The sequence below is a fragment of the Cyprinus carpio genome, chromosome A18 (assembly GCF_018340385.1).
Source record: "Cyprinus carpio isolate SPL01 chromosome A18, ASM1834038v1, whole genome shotgun sequence".
Lineage (NCBI taxonomy): Eukaryota > Metazoa > Chordata > Actinopteri > Cypriniformes > Cyprinidae > Cyprinus > Cyprinus carpio.
Genome location: NC_056589.1, coordinates 19,752,059 through 19,772,740, shown reverse-complemented (window position 1 = coordinate 19,772,740; position 20,682 = coordinate 19,752,059). Strand labels below are relative to the sequence as shown.

Below are 20,682 nucleotides of genomic sequence, written 5' to 3'. Positions count from 1 at the left end.
TCTGACCTGTCCACAAACACTTCTGCTAGTTAGTGTGTTTACATCATGTCGAGAAGATGCTGTTTTCAGTCTCACTGGGCATTCTTACACCGTTCCCACACATGCACTTCAAATAAGAAATTAATAATAATGAATGCAATAAAACTGCTGTCATATCACGTAAAGTACCACATACAAAGTTTAAACTTACTGGGTTGCATTTCCCAAAAGCATCGTTAGACAACTATGGTTGCAAGTACCGTCATTACCAACATAGTTCAACTCTTCAGTGTTTCCCGAAACCATAGTTCAAATGAACATTCACAAACAGCATTGCAATCTTACGTGGTTGAAACTACAGCTGTCGACCTGTGGTCAGAAGCATTTATGTTAATAAGATATAATGCTCTTAGGCACAATATAAGCAAGCTAACATGCAGTACAATCTATATCATCCATTCTTTTTAAATACATTTTAATCTATATATTTTAGCTCGTCCTCAACAAGTGCCGTTTTTGAAGAGTGCGCATGTGCATAAATGCCTAGGGAACCCTGGAGTATGACGTAAGCGGGAACCCTCGATGAATTAAACATCAAATAAAGCAAAATGACAGGCACCAAAACATAGTAAATTAGTCATCAGATGGCATGTTCAGTACAGCAACATCTCAGAGATCTCAAATCAATTAATTAGGAGACGTTATTTCTCCATCACATGCATGTGACGTCATTAACAATGGCCCAAAAACGTCTGAACTAATGTGGTTCAAATGATGGAGATGCAAACATGTTCGGGAAACAGTCGTGACTGGCTAGTTCGTTTCCCCAACAATGCATCATACTGTGGCAGTTAATCAGAGTTAAGTTGTTGTACTGAAAATGCACCCCTGATCAAGTCATGCTTGCGATGGAGTTTCCGGTTGAGCGACTGCATCAGTATCATCCTCTGGCTCGAATTGATAAGGTAATGTCAATGCCATTTTTGTAACCTTATAGCAAGTAACCATCTGGAGCAAAAAAATAAAAATGTATGGTTATTGGTGTTTGGTTTCCAACACGCATTGTATACAGAAAGACCAATCACAACAGACTAGGCCAACTGACCAATCAGAGCAGAATAGGCTTATGGATGGGAGGGGGTTTTTAGACCTTAAGCTCAGAACTGCTTGAACGAATTGTTGCAGAATCATTGAAAAGTTATTCTAATATTAAATGTATATTCTGAGAAAATTACAATGTTCTCCCAAAATTTGTCATATTTTTAATATCTTTCAATCATAATTATTCAGAATATAATATAGTTTATTATACACACACACACACACACACACACACACACACACATAAAATATGTTTATTTTTATTTTTTCATTGTTAAATTGTTTTTATGTTTTTAGTTTAAGTTTATTTATATTTTATAATATTATGGTAACTTTGTACGTTTCAGCTGGCTTAAATATACCTTTAGTGTAAAAGTGAGTCCTATCATTATTGCTTTGTCCTGTTATGTGACAGATTTAGTTTTTTTGCTTAATTTTTTACCGTTCTGCATCACAAGTAATAAATAAATAATTCCACCAATGAAAAATAGTTTAAAACAAATCCATGTTTTGTGACAGATTTAGTTTTTTTGGTTATTTTTTTTAAATGATTCTTCACTGCAATTGGCCACTTAGTGATGAAGAGGCCGCCTGACTGACATGTAAAGTGACTGATAGTTTTGATTTGCTCAACAACATGTTTAGGTGGGGATATATGTTGCTACAATAACAGATGGTGTGCTATAACAGACTGTCTGTACTTTCATATGCCGCAGATATTCCCTTCTCAGCGAGGTACTTCACCTGATCTTTTATTATAGATGTGAGAAAACACACAACTAATCACTTGAAATCACTCGAGATTCCAAAGCTCAGAAAATAGTACAGTATTCCATGGTAAACACAAACACGTCTCTTTTAAATTCAAATGAGGCAAAAGTGCCTCAAACAAAAAGCTTAAGTGTCTTCTGAAGTTTTTATGTCATGGACTACACAAACTGTTTTTTTTAATTCAGCATTTAGTTGCTCTTCTGAAGCACTCACTGCTACAGTTCCATAACTTGTAAACACGGCTTTTGTTTCCTGGCAGACTGATAAAGATATCCGCACACTAAGCTCCTGGAAAACCTGTAGAAGTCAGCCAATCAGACTTTGCCTTCATTCCAGTGCTGTTATACTGTTATATCAATGCTCCTGGAACGCTCCTCAGCCAATCAAATACAACTAACAATTGCATAATTGAAGATGTTGTGATTATGCTTGCAATATTATAGTCAAACATGACATCAGCCCAAACCTAAGTCAACATCTAATTCAGATTAAACACAAAGTTTCACAAAGGTATCATTACAAGCAACTAATCTGCCAAAGAAGTCACAAACAGAGTTTGGGTGGTTCACAGAAGGAATACGTTGTCTTTCCCATCAGGGTTGCCTTTCCTCAGTGAACATGCCTCTAATTTAGGGTCTAGAGGAATGTGTGTGTGTGTGTGTGTGTGTGTGTGTGTGTGTGTGTGTGTGTGTGTGTGTGTGTGTGTGACTGAGTTTAAATTAATCTGCCAGAGACAGTGCAATTAGAGGTTTTGACTTGGTTATCTGGTTCTCAAAGACAGACTGTCTCCATGACCCCCTGAACAAATGCTGATAAAAAGCTGCAAAATATTATTCTTCACACAAGTGTGTCTCTGTTTGGGCTCTGGTGACCCAGTCATATGGGGCTCAGCCTCGCCGTCTCTCCCGGTCAGGAAGAGAGATAGGAAGAAAATTCGCAACACTCAGATAGCCAAACTATTGATCAGTATTATTCCGCAACGCCAGCCTCTAAAAACAACTGTGTGATAGAGATAGAGACACAGCACAGGTGCCCTGATTTGATTTGCTTCCCACGTTCAAGTATTAATTAGTTGTTTTCCGGGACTTGTTGATGTAAACAGTGACATTTCTGATTCATTAGTCACTTTCAGTGTGCCTTTAAAGAGCCATTCCCGCCTTTCTGGTGTCGTGACTTCTGACAGCGGCATGACAGAAAGCATGGGAGGAAAAGGTGCAGTGTGTGGAATGTTTACAGGCAAGTTTGGAAGAGTAATGTATTACAAACTTAAATTATTACTAGATTTATTACTCAGTCCACTGCTCCAAAATCAGAATGGCATTGCAAAACATCATCTTAAACTTTTGCTCTTATAAATCTACTTAACATTTATTCAGTCTGAGTCAGTGTGTCATAAAACAAACATAAAATATACAAATCTACATTTTTCTTTTTCTGTGAAGTGACCTAAATTCTTAAACCTGACCTGAATTGAGGGCTCATAGTTCTTTAGAGGAGTTCTCAAAGGGAAAAGATGAAAATTCTGTAATTATTTACTCACCCTCATAGCATTTCAAACCTGTATGACTTTCTTTTTCTGTTGTTTTTTATCCATACAATGAATGTCAGTGGGGTCCAAAACAACATTGGACCTCATTGGATTTCAACAAAAGTGTTCTTCAAATTACCTTTTTTTTGTGTTCTACATAAGAAAGTCATATAGGTTTGGAATGACATGAAGTTAAGCACATTATAACAAAACTGAAATTTTACCATTCTAAGTGTCCCATAATGCAACTGTAACTTCTATTGCCTTGCCTTGTGTTCCCAAGATCCTTCAGTGGTGGAATGGATAAGTGTCCCATAATGCAACTGTAACTTCTAGATGTGAAGGTTAAGCTTGTTCCATTTGACAGTCCCACCCTAGGGGCAAAAATTACCCTGACTGGTACCAAAGAGAAGAATGAACACCCACCAGCCTCAGGCCCCGTTCTTTCCCTGGGCTTCCAATCTCCAGAACAACCTAGTGAATCAGATTGCTTCCTATTAAAGATTCAACCATCTTTTTTTCTGTTTTTCTTAAACAAATACCCACCGTGCTTTGTCCTCATTAACACAGGACATGTCTTTGTGGCATTACAAAGAAGTCCAAATTAATGTACAGTATTGAATAATACAGAGACTGGGTTTATCGTTGTGGTCTTGTTCTGTGTAGCACTGAGTGAATATATTAGCTTGTAGAAATCCCCTCCACTCCAATGCCCTCCACCCCCACTGCGTCCACGGGCCTAAGTGTGGCGCAGCCTGTTCCGTCATTAGTATCTGACCAATACTGAACTCCCTCGCAATTCTCCTCATGGAGAATTAATTTCTCCTGCTCTGTTTGTTTAATATATGACTGCTGTCACAGGCTGGTGCAGGTTTATGGTTGTTGGTTGCATGTGCCACTGTTTTTTTTCTTATGGTCTTCCATGCCACTCCTATATACTAATGTTTCCAAACCATTTTTGTCTTAGATAACCCCCAGATGGACCATCAGTAAGGCTCGGGTAGTACCCAGACCCAAATCAAATGTGTGTTTTTTTACTTGGTATAACTGTATTATAATGTCATCTGATGATATTTTAAAGTGTCATTTGAACAGCTCATTTTCATGCAATATGTTACTGCTGGCAGGACTAAAATTTTCAAAGCAGGCTCTTCAGTTACTTACTAGTCCAATAGTGAGACATTTGTTGCAGCTCTTTGGCCATCTTCAGTCTGACACGAGAAGAACTCCCTGTAACTGATCAAAGAAAGTTTATATTTCAACTGCGCCATAATACTTAGACAGGACATTAATATCTCAGATACCTCTCCCCAGATACCATTTTTCTTCCTGATTCCTGGGGCTTTTTTCTGCAGGTATCTCTCGGATGTGTTTGATTTGATTTGGTTATTTCTCTCCCTCTGAATTGTCAGTGCTTTACCAAGCTGCGCCGTGACCAGTTGAATTAGTGGTGTGGGTTCTCCAGTGGTGTGGACAGTGGTGCCTTTGCTGGTCACATAGAGCGGAGCAGGGGGCCAGTCTGTGTGAACAGCTGGGCCCTGTTTTCAGCCTTCCAACTCCATTACCTCCTCTTCTCCTTTAAAGAGCTCTTTTCTTACACTCTTTGCATCAAACATTAGGGTCAACAGAGTAACCTGAAGTTATTTCATAATTTTTTTTTACGTTATTAAAATTTATTTTAACAGGAATGTTCTTGTTTTAAATGCATGTATTTGTTTATTTATTTCTTTTACAATAATGTAATGTATTTTCTTTTAGAACCACATAGCAAGGCAACATTTAACAGTTAACATGTTGTAACAGTAAAATTGTTACTTATACAGCCCCTAAGGATAGAGGGGGAACTACTCAGTGACAACCTCAGGAAATCATTTAAAGAGTGAATAATTCATCATTATGTGATATTTGCATAGTTACTAATATCAAAAGAATCCAATAATATGTTAATTACACTAAATATGCATTTTTGTACTTACAACAGGCTTTGTTTTTACAAACATCAAGTCCATGAAACCACAAATGTCTTTCCTTGGCCAAAAACATCATCTTAATGCTATTCCTTGTATGTGTTTTGCATAGCTTTCATAATGTTCCCTTAAAAATGCTGTCTTTTCATTTATCATCAAGTGATTTGAATTGAGAAACACAATGATCATTGCCAAAGCCATTTGAATGCCAAATCTCTCAAGGCTTACATGGTGTTGGACAGAAAGCAAAACTTGTTTTATTATTATGCTCGAATGGAAAACATTGCCTAGGGTAAATTTCTTTTTATTGTAACCACATTAGTAAATATCAATAGCCAGTGAATGAAGCCACAACTCATTTATCATAGAACATCCTAAAAGCATGATGTAAATATCAATAGCCAGTGCAAAATAAACATATGAAAAACTTACAGTGAATAACAGTACTTAAAATACTAGTGACATGTTTTCAGATAGTCTAGCTAAACTAGCGGTCAAAGGCCCGGTGGGGTAAGTGGCTACTATGAGCCACTGTTTGAACTGGAGTGCGCGTGCACAGATTTTCCAGGCAAGTGTGAGAATCGATTGAACATGGAGGTGCAGTGCTGCAATACGAGTTTTGCTTGAGGGGGGGGGGGGGGGGGGGGGGGCCCTGTCCTGACATGTTATCTAACTTACAAAAGAGAATGTAATTTGCAACCGGTGCCTCTAATACGGAGCAGCCATGAGGGGCCGGTCCATGCACTCTCTCCCGTTAACCTGCAATAACCTGCCAGGGAATCCGATTCCCCGCTTACACACAGGCCAACACTACTCTTACTCGCAGAGGGAAAGGACAGGTGTTGGTGTGTGGTGTGTGGGTGTGTTTGTGTTTGTGTGTGTGTGTGTGTCTGCAAGTCAGTGTGTGACTAATACGGACCATTGGGTCTGTTGATGGATTAACTCTGATGAATTTTTCATTTATTTATAGTTTACAAAGAGTGCTCTTTATGCCTATGTTAAACTTACTTACTTTTTAAATGTACAAGTATATGTCTTGATTCGAGTTGGTAAAATCTCCACTGCAGTAAATGTTCAGTTTAATATAAAAAATGAACATTGTATATATATAATAATCTTCATTTTTTTTTTACATTACAGATATTTATCTTACTGGTTCATCCAACCCAGACTTGCACATTTCAAAAGTTACAGCAAGTCAGTGTTAAATGGTCATAAAGAAACTCTTTTTTGAACTAATAATAGTATGAAAAAATCATCAAAATTAATCAGCAACCCACCCGAATGCTACAGTATTAGTCACACTGGATTGTGCACCCATATAATTGTCAATTATTTTAAAATAATAATAGATATAATGGCCACATTATTTACCATGTGTTCAAAATCAAGAACAAATAGTGCCAATTTAATCTTTTATAATGAATGTTTATTAATCTGTATGCTGATATAAAACACATGACATGGTCTGTATAACTTTAATACACTTGTACTCTGATTTTTACGTTGCTCAGTTTTTATTACTAAACCTTCCTTTGTCATTTTGTTTGCTTATTTTTACCAGTGTAGACTTTAGTTTGATTTCCATTATGAGTGTTGAAACCATATTACATTACTTAGTTTGAGTTTTAATGAAGAAGCATTTTTCTTTTTTTTGTGCTTGAATAGGCTCTTCGTTGAAAATCGTTTTGATGTATGTCAATATTTTTTTTAATTTTGGGATGCTTGGAGTCCTTATTGTCTGGTCCTGTAGTGGATCTCCTCCCACACAGTTTGATTTCACATCCTCTTGATCATTTGATAAATAAGACTGTCAGCACAAGTCCCATTGTTTAAGACATTTATTTACATAGCTTCTTTCCGAATAATCGTGTCAAATGCTGTGCTCTGGCAAGCTGCCGTGAAAGTTATTTCATTCACTGTCAATTGTAACAACCAAAAAGTTGGCGTTTTCTAGTTGTGTTGTTTTCTTCCTCTTCCAACCAATCTCTGTCCTCCGTGGGCCATGTCATAAATGTTGGGGATCCAATCTGGCAGTGTTTATTGCTGAACTTTTGCTACTTTGAGGCAAGTTTAATACACTGAGAGACATAAGCTCCGGCCTCATCTACTCCAGCCAAAGTCTTTACTCTTTTATGTGCACAGTGGAATACAATGGCAAGGAAAAAGTGGGTTTTTTGAACTTACAATCTCGGCCTGTAGGTCAAGCAAAGAAATTCACCTTTGGACATAGATAGTTTTTTGGAAATATTTCATGTAGAAGGATACTTACACTGAAATTGAAAATTGATTGAACCCAAAGGTCATTAAATAGGTGTACTTGTGTTTGCATGAATGTAGTACATCTCAGACTACGTAGACTGGCCTATATTACTAAATTTAAAAGGGGCTGCATCCTAACCAGTACTATGCATACCCATTGCTGGAATTCACAACCCGAATGAAAGCCGTTTGGCATCTCATTATGTCATTCCTATGGAATTTTCAACAGCTTCCGCCCTCTACTTGACATTCCTCAATGTGCCGGGAGGGGAGTACTGCACCCTCTGCATCACAATAACAAAAACTTTTTTCAGGAATTTGCTATGGATGTATTAGAACAGGTGCTGTTTACAAGGAACTTGAAAGTTTATTAGTTAAGACAGACATTAGATATGGTCGAAATAAGTAGAGCAGTTTCTCAAGTACATATAATATAAATAAATTCAACAAAATGAAGAGAAACTAAAATGAAGAGCACTTTTGGAAAATATGAGTCAATCATGAACATTAAGACACATCATAAAAAATATGTTTTTATTCCCCATGGTATTAGAATCATATTAATTAAATTCAATATAATTAGTCACGACTAAAAATCATAACAATAAAAAATACAAATATAGCCAGATGAGTGCAAATGTGCCCATAGTCACCACTCTGTGAGTCTTTCTGTTCCAAGGTAAACGTGTTTCCCAGTAATCTTTTTTCATGTGTAGCAACTAAAATAACTATAAAAACTTAATGCATCCCGACCGACAGGTGTCAGTAAAAAGTCCAGAACTTGTGGCTAAATTTGAAAGAAATAAGAGGCCATTAAATATAAAAAACTTTGAATGCATCTTTTAAGACGTTGAATGGTTTGTTATATTATGCAGTGCAGTTGCTGTTAAAAGTTCTCATGCATATAAATTTATTAGATTAACCCTTTCTTTTTGGTATTTAAAAAAAGAAAGAAACAACAGAAACAAGAAGAAAAGTACTTGTAGACTCATGAAACCCCCATAAAACTGGGAATTATGACCAGAGTAAAGATGCACTGACATATCTTGGAAATGCATTGTTAAATAATTAACATTTGGATTTTTTACATTTGTTCTAACTTTACTCTCGCATTTCTTCCCTCTACTTAGAATAACAATCATCTTAGTTAGGATATATGATTAGAAAAGAAAATAGATGGGATGTTACGCCTTTAAGAGTTAAGAACTTGAAACCTTGTTTGCGCAACAATCATTGCAGGCTCAGAGCCGCCAAGTGTCTAGACTAAGCACATGATGGTAGTCAGCCCATGGCCTCCATCGCTCTCCTCGAGGGGCCCTGTGTGTGTGCGTATGTGTGTTGTGACAGGGGACAAGAAGCAAAAAAAGGAAAAGGGGAGAGAAACGTGAGAAAGTAAAGAGAGATCTGGGTTTTGCCAGTCTGACCAGTCTGAACACGGAACCAGGACATACTATAACTCCACGGATTGTTTCTTTTCTGAACCCGGCGCGCGCACAAGGATATTTTGGGATTGCAAAAAAAAAAAAAAAGAGTGCGCTGGAATAGTGGGAAACAACCGGACTGGTGAATTCTGGTGAGGAATTGTCTGTGGATTTTATGCTCCGAGGGCGTCAGCTTCATTCATGTCACCAGCCCCGCTGTTGAAGAGTGGATTTGAATGTTTCAAAGTCCGAAAACATTTGGGAGCGTGCGACTGGTAGCCTTTATTTTTTTGCATGGGATTTTTTGCAACAAATGTTCTTTTGCTAGTTCAAATCCGTACTGCATTTTAAAAACTAAAACGTATCACACTGTAGCTCCACTTTCCAAACATTTTTTCACATGTAGGCTACTTGACCAGCGTTCTTCAAAAATGAAAAAATACGTTTTCCTGTGTAGCCTTGCGGTTTGTTTGATGTTTTTTTGTTGTTTTTTAATTGCAATATAACATTGTGCCTTCAAAACTAATGTGGTTTTGCCACCAATATACGGTGCTCGGCTGTGCACGCGCTGCACGGCATTCGGCCAACATTAATGTTGCACGAGCTCAGAAATAGTTTCAAATCGCTAAGAGTCTGAACGTAAATAACTCATCTAGAGTTTCAAGTTGTCGTATGTTCAGGACGAAACGCTCAGGTCTGTGTGCTGCGACTCTGGAGAAGCGTTTTGATTCCAGATAAAGAGGGGGGCGATTGGATATGGCAAGAGCGGCGAGGGGTCTCGAGGACGATCTGCTTGGCTCCAACCAGAGACAACAAAGATTCCCAAGACGGAGTTCAGACCGATGACCACCGAGTCGCGGTCGCCTGGCGTGGACTATGGGCAAATGTGTACAAGGGTCCCACTGCACAGCAGCGGTGGTGGCAACCATCAGGGGGCGTTTTTTGGACCAGAATGGGGGTACGGTTTGTGTGTAGGGTGGAAGCCTGGGTTCTGTGCAGGACAGCGATTGTAGAACAGTCACTTGCTGTTTATTTAAAGACTCGGGACCATCATGTCTCTGATCTCGAAGCCCGGAGCCAGGCTCGGGCCCGTTCGTGCTGAGGAACACTTGTTGGTTCTTCTCGGGACCCCGGTCTATCCCCATCTTGAGAGCCAGGAGACGAAACCTCTCTCCGTCATGGAGCAGGAGCTCAAGACCGCCACCTCCTCTATTCCCGGCTGTTAAAAAGGCTAAAAGTGAAGAAAAACCTTGGATACTTTGTTGGAAGCCGTGGAGTCCAAAGGAGGGATTGCCGAGCGACTGTGTGATGGTATCGCGGACCGAGTTGTCGGTTAGGCTGGCCATATGGCTCCTCCACAGCTGTTCATCTGTATGAGCTTTTACCGGTGGTCAGACCTGCAGCACACGGCCAGCTTACCGATACGCGCGGGTCTCTGTGAGTGCAAGAGCTTCGGAGCTCAGGAAGTTTCTACTCGTGCGGTAGTTGTGCTACCCAATCCATATCATTATAGCCGACTCTGTGGGCCAGGTAAGCGAGGATCCTCCATTTTGCCATATGTCTACGGCGGACCTTACCTAAACTGACTAGATTTTTTCTCATTGTTTTAGGCTTCACTTCAACCTGCTGCTATGCCAAAGGGCTTTCCTCAGGGTTCCCCTATAACAGATGCATTGAAGCTTTGCTGTTACAGTGATTGATAAAGGCTACTATATCATGCCATTGATAAAATGTTTTTGCAATAGCAAAGAATAATTTCCACTTGAATAGCCAATTCAGTGTGAAAAATAAATATGCTTCTTCGTATAAAATGTAAGCAAAATACGCTTCATTGCTTGAAATAGCTTTTAATTATATAGTGACTTAAAGAATAGCAAATTGCACATTGTCGAGAGTCTGTTAGCAGCTCTTTACTGTTCTGTTTTTATTTTTTCTACTAGACCTACTTCATATTTTCCATCACAGTTTTGTTACCCTAGTATCCAGGAAACTTTAAGTAAAATACAAACATAATAATTGCATATTAAAATGCACGACGTCTTTTTAAAAATGGTTTTTTTTTATGCATGGGGTTTCTAAATTGGCAATAGACAGCGTGTAACCTTTGCTCATAATGACAAGCACTAAATCTCGGATGTTATTGTGATATATTTAGTCTCAAAACACACTCCAACGAGCAGATTAACTCGTTACCAAAACTGCTTTAAATATCCCACAGGTTGACTGGACTAACGTTACGATTTGAATTCCCCTATTCCATTCCTTATGTACTATGTGAGGAGAGGACATTTGGCAACCTGAGGCCACTTGGCAACCTATAAATCAGTTTTTTCCACTAATAATGCCGCGCATATTAGGAGATAACTCTTTTAACTTGTCAAAGGCCTTGCACACTGACACATTACCCTCGTTGCTCAGAGTTGTTAATCGTGGCGAATTCTCTCTCAAGCAGTATAGACGTCTTGCTGCGTCGTGCGCGGACGACCAGCTGCGCTAGCCTGCCCCTTTCTCTCTTCCCGCTGATCTCTGTAGATACACCACACATAGCTCATAGGCGCTCAAGCGTGTCCCGTATCGATGCCATGAAGATGGTATTTATTTTATGCGACTGAACAGAGCCCTTCTCAATCTTCAACTCCTATCTAATGTTTCTGACGTTTTTTTTCCAAGGGTTAATTTTCACAGTGACGACATTAAAGTGAGAAATCCTATTCTTCAGACGTTGCCCAATGTCATGAGCGCGCATAATCACGTAAACTGTTTGAGCAAACATTTCAGTGTATCTAGGGCTTACAAAGAAACTTTCTTTCACTAATGGATTTGTTTATCAGTGTTTTATCAGCCTACGTTTATTTTGGCCTGTTGTAGCTATAGATTAAGATGACAGTATATATTTACTTGGACAAAAACGTGATTTCCCTTTTGCCAAGACTTAATCGCTTGAAATGATATCAGTTTCAAGTTGCGCTTAAAAGTCGCTTTTTTTTCCTTCAAGGAGGACCCCTCATGCTATTCTAGAGTGAAGGAGTGGCGGTAGAATATACAGTTTGCATATCAACTGGCGCCAGACGCGACTCCCGTCTGTGTATCTGAGTTGAACTGAGTTTAGGATCCAAGGCAATTACTGCAGCCACTCTTAAAGAGACAGTCCACGTTATGCTTTTATTTTCAACGCTAATATTTTGTTGCACATGTTTGAGGTAGCATTCGACAACCTAGGGGCACCTGAGATAATATAGAACAAAATGATTTTGAGAAAAAAACTGAAGAAAAAAAATTCACTCAGTAATGGTGTTAAACATGTGAACACAATGTGTCATCCAGAACAGTAGGCTCTCATTATATCTCAAAAAGCCTTATTAAAATCAGTGATAAAAAATATTATACCACTGAAATATGCAGTAGGAAACATGTAGAATTTTTGAAATGGCAGGCATTTGAATTTAGCAGAAATTGGGCACTTTCTGTACATCACATTTAGTTGCTTTGCAGCCTGAAATGAAGATGGACAGTTTTTGTTTATCCAGTTGTATTTACTCATTAAGATTTTTTGTTGTGTTGTGTTTGTTGTAAACCACCTTTTGCTTTAATTAGCCAGCCTTTAGTCTATTGGGATATATCTCTAACTTTGCACATCTATACTTTGCAATATTTTGCTCACTCTTCTTTGCAGAACTGCTGTAGTGTAGTTCAGTTAAATTTGTCAGCAGAGTTTCATCAAGTATTTGTCAGGTATTTGTTCCATTCCATTTTCCCTACTACAAGTGCTTCCAGTCCCTGCTGCAGAGAAACACTCCCATAACAGGATATTACCACCTCCATGCTTTACTGTAGGAATGCTGTTATTTAGATGTTGAGCTGTATTGTATTTCCGCCAGACATATCATTTGGTGTTGAAGCCAAATAATTAAGTTTGAGTCTCATTTGCCTCAAAATCATGCGTTTTGGTAAAGGACAGTTGTGACTGCATGTGGCCTTTCTTGAGGAGTGGCTTTTTTCTTGCAACCCTCCCATAAATATGTGGAAAATTTGTGATATTATTGTCACATGCACACAATGACCTCTCTTTGTCATAAATTCCTGCAACTGCTTCAGAGTTGAGGTAGGCCTCTTGGGAGCATCTTTGACCATTTTCCTCCTGGCTCTTTCATCCATCATAGACTTCACTGTGCTTCTAGGCACTGATAAAGCCTTTGAAATTTTTTTTGTTGTGTCCATCTCCTGACTTTTGTGTGTAAAAATTTTTATCAGAGAGATTTTTTGAGTGTGTTTTGACACATATTGTGTTTTTTGCTTCAGTTTCACTACCAAGTGACTGAAATGCTCCAGGAAAGGGTCTTTTCATGCTAAGCTTAACTCAAAATGACAACAGCTGATCACAGTGTGAAGAAAGCTGATTAGCTAAATCTGATTGACTTTACAAGTCATTTAGGAGGGGGGTGATCCTTTTTTTTAATGACATGTTGTGTGTTATATCTTTCACTTGAATGTTATACGTTGCTCTGAGTAACTACAGCTGGATAAAACAAAAACTGTATCCGTCTTCATTTCAGGCGTGCAAAGCAGTAAAAATGTGATTATTTTAAAGGGGGTGATTCTTTTCTATACCCAGTGTACATAATTGTCCTACATTGTGTTTTGTCATATATTATTGTTCTTTTTGTGAGCCACAGACCCAACCTGGTCCCCAATTAAGCAATATATCTCTATATTTAATTTCCCCATGTTTTTCTATTCCAATTGTAATCATATTGCTGTTATTTTTTTAGAGTCACCCCCTCCTCCATACTCAGACTTTCCCCCAGCGAAGAACACAAGCCCCCTGGGTAGGTTTCATATACATGCTCTAAATTACTGAATAATATCAATGTAAATATGATAATGTATATGCACATTCTGAAGGGAACAGATGATGAGAGATCATTTACTGACAAATTTAATAAAAATAATCTGTGTAACAAACTAACCCTGCTGGCCAAAATAAGTCCGTGCCATCAGTTGTCACCCACTGGGTTGAATCTCTGGCATTTACGGGAGAGCCAAAGGGGGAAAGCAAAAAAGTAGAACAACGTGAAGAATTTTAATGGTGGCAATTAGGCACAGTGACCAACTGGGAGAAAGTGGAGGCTGCCAGCAGTAATCCGGCTGGGCCATTTTCCGCATGCCAATCTGGAGCCGGCCTAGGCTCGGCCTTGTCTGTTGATGAGGGTTGCTGGGGGCCTGGCACTGGGCTGGGATATCCCCTCGAGTACGGGTAGCCTCAACATCGCCACACTGGTTGACGGAGGGTGGGGTAGAGAGTGCGGTAGCGTCTGGAACTAGTGCTTTGGGTGTTTGCAGCTCAGGCGCTGATAACTTATTTTATATTTGTTCCTGAGGATTGGCTCAATATAAACTCTATCATCTGCGGATACCAATACCAATGAGCATATGTCTATTTCTATATATATACAAGATATAATAGATAATATATATATATATATATATATATCTATATATATATTATATATAATATAGGATTATTATATTAAATTGAGAATGACATCTCTATGCTCACCAAGGGGGGGCGCTGCATTTATCTGATGAAAAGTTTCTTATTTTATGTATTAAAAATGTTAATTCTTTCCCTTTGATGGCAAAGGTGAAATTTTCCAGTGTCATATGGTCCTTCAGAAATCAATGTAATTTTCTAATTTGGTGCTCAAGCAACATTTAAAAATTAAGATTTATGTGGAAACCATGATATTTATTTTTTCAGACTTTTTTAATGAATCAAAAGTTCACAAGAACTGCATTTATTTGAAATTGAAACATTTTGTAACATTATAAATAAATAAAAGTATTAATTTCTATTGTTACTAACCCCAAACTTTTGAATGGTAATGTAAGTATTCATATAATAGAAATATTAACAATTTAAATTAAACCTATGGCATGTTGCTTGGTAGCTGTACTTTCAACATTCCTAGTTGTCATCAAATGAAAAATGATTGTTGAAATTTCTAACCAACTAACAAACTCTAACCAGATGACATCTTTATCTCCTCAGATCTGTCAGATTCTACACTGTCTTACACTTGAAACAGAGGCTGCCCAGCTTCGGCCTAATGTCACCCAAGGGGAATTCTCAGGTGAGTTTTCTTATTTTAAAATATTTTTCTGCTCTGAAATGTTGAGCATTGCTCTGTTTTAATCTTCATGTCAGCATGGACTGTGATACCCATTGTCCCAGACTTGCTTGCTGTTATTTCCAGTCCCGGAGAGCTCATGTATGGGAAACATCTTTGTTCAAACAAAATCTGTGATGGTGAGCTTGCACCAGATATTTACCATTTTTCCCCTCTTTCTGCAAAAAGAGAGCAACGTGAGCATGCATTGAGGGTGTTTTACATTTTAGTTGTCATAGTAAATCTCAACAGTTTGGCAGGAAGTTTTTCCAGTGGCAATTAGTTTTGCATACGTTTTTAAGGGCGCAGGAAGGGGTTAAGTGCATCAGTAAAAAGTCTCTAAAAATGCAAAGAAAGGAAACAGCAAAGCATACCTTTCCGCTGTCCTAAGTTCTGCGGGTTCCTATAGGAGTTGATTGTTTGAATATGACGCAAACTTTGCAGGTAATTTGGTTTTTATTTGTTGTGCTTTGTTCCGCCTCATTAAAGGCCATTAGGATTGGATGAGAGTGTCGGTCGCGATAAAGCTCTCATTGTGATCCCAGCAGAGGTTCAGTGGGCCGTGTTGGCTGGCCATAGAGCCTGCCTCCCCTCCTCTGTTTTCTTTCAGAAATATTTGAAGTGGGATCAAACTGTAATAAGATCCAAGCTCGCAGGATAACACACCACACTCTAGCACACCGAGTCACGTTATACGCTTTGCACACAAAACAGCGCATATCGGAATCACACACACACACAAACGCACATATCAGCTTTTACAGCTCTAATCTTGACCGGATGCGCGTGTTTTTTTCCATTGCTGTGAAAGGGCCACACCGGAGAGAAAGAGGAGAAACAGTCTTGTGTCATGATTTGAGATGAAACACTTCCCCTCTTATGGAATGAAATCAACATGCTTCTCTCATCATAAACTGGGAACCAGACCATGCATGCGTAGGATCATGGCCACAGAGACAAAAAGGCTAAGGCCTGTGTTTTGGGACAGTGCTAGAAATAGCAGTCAAAGAGAGCGGGTCAATCCGCCCCCCTTCCCAGAAGGAGCTACCTGAGCTTGTGGCTTCATGCACCCTGTCACCACCACTTCACAGGCTGGCGACCACTCCTTGTGCAAACAAATGATGTTTCAAATGTTGCTTAGATTTTTTTTCTCTGGATTGGTTTCGTGTGAACCATGACTTGCTTGTAGGTTCATAGTCAGGCCTTTTTAGCCTGCATGGATGCAGGATCGTTTTTAACTAGATATGTTTACTGATTTGTCATATACTGACATAAAAGAAAAAAATATCACACGCATATGGTACCATATTGGTTAGCGGAATTTTATTTTTCTTTTTTTATACATTTTATCAGTTTACAAAAAAAACAAAAACAAAAAAAAAAAAAAAAAAAATTATATAGATATATATTTTTTTTTTTTTTTTTTTTTTTTTTTTTTTTTACTGATAAAATGTATAAAAAAAGAAAAATTTAGATGTGCATAAAAATGCATGCTTATTTACCCTTTTTTTACATTTAGATCGCTTTAAAAAAAATCTTTGGAAAAAAAATTTACTCACTTAACATTTAAACATTTTTAGTTACACTTTTCAATGTAATCTTTAGGAAATTAATATTCATTTTTCATACCATACATTATAAGGTTTTGATGCCTAAAACTCACTTAGAATTAAAAAAAAGAGTTTTTAATATTAAAATTTAAGAATTTTAATACAGTGTGTCCGTACAAGGAAATCTTGCTAGTTATTCATTCAAAACACATCATATGCAGGTCTTTTTCAGTATGGCTTATAATTTGGTGTGAAGCATTGAATTGACAACTCTCAAAAATGGCTCTTGTAGCTGAACATTGTTAAATTCCATAGGTGACCCTCTCCAAATCACCAAACATAAGGTAGGTATATTTGGAGTGGGCCACCTATGGAATTTCATCCCTTTCCTTTATGCTACACCTGTAAAGAAAGAAAGGAAACGGATCTAAAAGCGTTCATACATATGGGCCCACGTCTCCATGCCCGCCCACCCCCTGAGCTTCCCTTATCGTCACCCCACCCCCATGCAGGAAACTGGTAAATGCTGCTTGAAAGTGAGGCCGGGGGTCAACATGTGGGAGGGGAGCAGATTGCAGCCCCCTGGATGAGTGTAACTCCTGTTCTGACAACTCATCCACTCTGTTTGACAATGGAGTAACAAGAACACATCTCTCAATGAGTCTTATGAAAACTCCTTGCCGCCCAAGGGCGAGATTTTTAGAAAATGTAGCTGCTTGGTTGAAAGACAGTCGTGGATGCTTGAGATCTGAGACTATTTTATGTAATAGATCTTGTTGATGTCTTTGCAGCCTCACTGAGTTTGTTTGAAGCACACTGCTTTAGGATTTCAGCTCAAATCTTTTTTGAGTTTCTTGTAAGCTTTTCTGACATGAATTTTTCAGATCTGCATGTGTTTTGTAATCATTTTGCGTGTTTTTTTTTTTTGCACGCCCTGGAATATTTGTCCCGAATATTTGCATTGTGTTGGTGTCTGAGATGTCTGCGCTCCCATGTTTGGGTAACACCTCTGTCTGTTTGTGCGTGGCTGTGTATCATAGGATGTCTATATTTGGCAGTTTCACCCGCATTTCCTCATTTACAAGCAAATGTGTGTTGTCAGTTTATGGTCTACACTGTGTCAGCGCACACTTTTGATTCCCAAGTGTTCACTATGTTTTCAAAGCATGGCCGTCGAAACATGTTGTCATAGATGTGCTACATGTGTGTCTGTAAAAAACTGTGTGTTTCCAATCACATTCTGTAGCTGGACTGGGTTGCTAATGCAGCCCACCTGTTTTCCTCACTCCTTTTGTGACCGTGTGGAGATCATAATTATGTTCTTTGACGTAGGTCTCATTGCTTCCTGTATAACGTGACATGCATGTGGGGATTTTGTGTTTGCTCTCTGTATTGGGGTTTTTGTGATCTTTGGGTTCACAAGCCTATCTATCTATCTATGTTACATTCAAGTTGTTCCATTTGATATCCATACTTCCATTTTCCAAGTTATTGAAAATTCTAGTTTTATTCCCGTTTGCTAGTAATTCAGCAGTTGAAATTGGAATTTTAAAGATCCTCAATAGGATTCCTGAATGAGCACGTCCCTGCTGCGGAGCAGTTTAGAATTGGTTTTCCAGTTGATGATTAGTCTTTATGATGAGAGGATCTGACAGATGTGGAGTGGAAGGCCGGCAGAGGCTGCAGAGAAAACAGTGGCTGTTTATAAATCATTTCTCTGACCAGCCATAGATACTGCCTACAGCATGAGAGATGCACCCATCATAAATATCCCCCCTGGAATTTGTCTCATATATGAGGAAAAGGAAGCAAAAATTATCACTGTGTTTTCATGCGTGTGTGTGTCTTACACTGAGACAATCACTGAGAACTTACCGTAGTTGTGTTCATCCACTTGTGAGAGAGACTCCATGTCCTCACTGAGGAAACCCTTGTGGTGCCATTGTGTTTGTAATGTTGTGTTTATTTTTCCTTGAGAATAAATGTAGGAAAGGTGGGTCATGAGCCTTAGCGGTTTTGCGGAGTAGGTTTCCATTGGTAGCTCTTTTGGGCCCGAGGAGGAGAAAAGGTCTCAGCTCAGGTATAGAGGGAATGGTTTGGTAAATCTGTAATTTTACCTCTGGGTTCACTCCTGCGTTGCTTTTGTGATTATTTACACTGGCCTCTCTGTTTTGGGGTAGTCAGACCATAGCCGGCTGGCATGCCTATGTGTGGCCTATCGGTGCCTGTATGTCTTAATACTGTAAAGCTAGTAAACAGTCTCATTCCACTGTAATGGACTTTACCAAACTGATCAGCATGTGGACTGTAAAACTAATCCCCTTTTCCATCAACAGAGTGTTAGTGTTGGAACTGGTGTTGGCCTGTCCAATCTGGATTCTATTCTGGCACCACTTAGCCCATTAATACCGGTGAGTTGTAAACCAAATACCCGTAAACATCAGAAGCACAGGGTCTGGGAATAGGTCTACAACTCCAATGTCTAAGGATTTAAATAAGCAACAACTAAAAACAAAATTGATGGTGAAAAATTAGCTCAAGCCATTATTATCTGATTTATGCGCGGCCAACAGAGCCATTCACTGGAATAATTACTTGGACATTTAAAAATACTTTACCCATTTTAAATAGTTTAATAATACTTGTATGAAATTTACATATGAAATGTAATATATATTAAAAAAAAATAATATAAACAAACACTATAATGTGCTATATTGGTTTGTGAGTTGGTTATTGTAGAAACACATTCAGTTGGTCAGTTGATAACTAAGACTGAACGAGAATGTGGGGCAAATTCAGAGATCTACTGATCTGCACAGTTTCAAGTTCAGGGAAAAAAGGGTATGCATCGTGAATTAATGAAAAGGTACGCTGAATCCGAACTGATCTAACCAGGTAGCATTTGCTTGCACAATGAGCCCACTGGTTGGTCCCAGTATTGAGAGTACAAGCTCTTGTCTTTGTTGTCATAAACTGCCGTCTTACCGGCCATTGTTTGTTTGAACTGATAGTCTCGATACATGAATAATCACATACTCTCCCTATCAGAAATCCAAACAAGACTTTTTTTTTTTGATAAACTGCAGCAGTAAACACATGCCAGTTCTGTCTAAAGGTCTGATCTGACCTAATTTCCACAATGTAGGAAAAGGGCATCTGTCGGCCACAATGAACAAAGGTCAAGCATGTGACGGATGCTGAGTTACACTGATTTGAATATCGCATCCATAGATTTTTGAACAGCCTTAAAAAGGCATGTGATGTCTTCCCCTTAATTTATTAGCTGGCTCGCACATGAGTTTCAAATTATTTTCGTTGTCAGTTCTTAAATCTTAAATGCTGCCTTTGCAACTAAATGAAAAATGTTTAGATTGAAATACAAAAAAAAAACTTTAGAATATATATATATATATATATATATATATATATATATATATATATATATAATAATTCTGATTTCCTAAAAATTTCACTAAAATGAAAATGAAAATATAAAAGATAATTAAAAAAATTAATAACTGTAATAGTATCTAAATAATATAAAAATAACATTGATTCAATCTTCCCATCATGTTCATGACATGAGGGTCAATAAATGATGACAAAATACATTTTTGGATAAACTTTTTCCTTTAAACCAGTGATCATGAGAAAGATCACAGGCATTTGGTATTATGTACGCAATGTGAAGACTTTAACTACATTGTATTTTGTCCGTCACTGAGGTAAACTAGGATTATAGGGTGACATCAGCTGTATTATGGCATGTACAGCACAACTACAAATGATGAGTTATATAACTTCTAGGAGTCTAAACAGCTCTGCATTGAGACGGTTTCAATTTGAGCTATTCTTTTCCACTCTCTTTCCTAAAACCCATGCCAATCCATATTACAGAAAGACAGAACAGTCCCACACACGCACATGCTGTCA

At 38.3% G+C, this 20,682-nt stretch overlaps 1 pseudogene; it reads left to right on the top strand.

Annotated features, from left to right (window-relative positions):
- Positions 1 to 9,513: 9,513 nt before the first annotated feature.
- Positions 9,514 to 20,682, top strand: part of LOC122134529 — a 29,713-nt pseudogene continuing 18,544 nt past the window's right edge.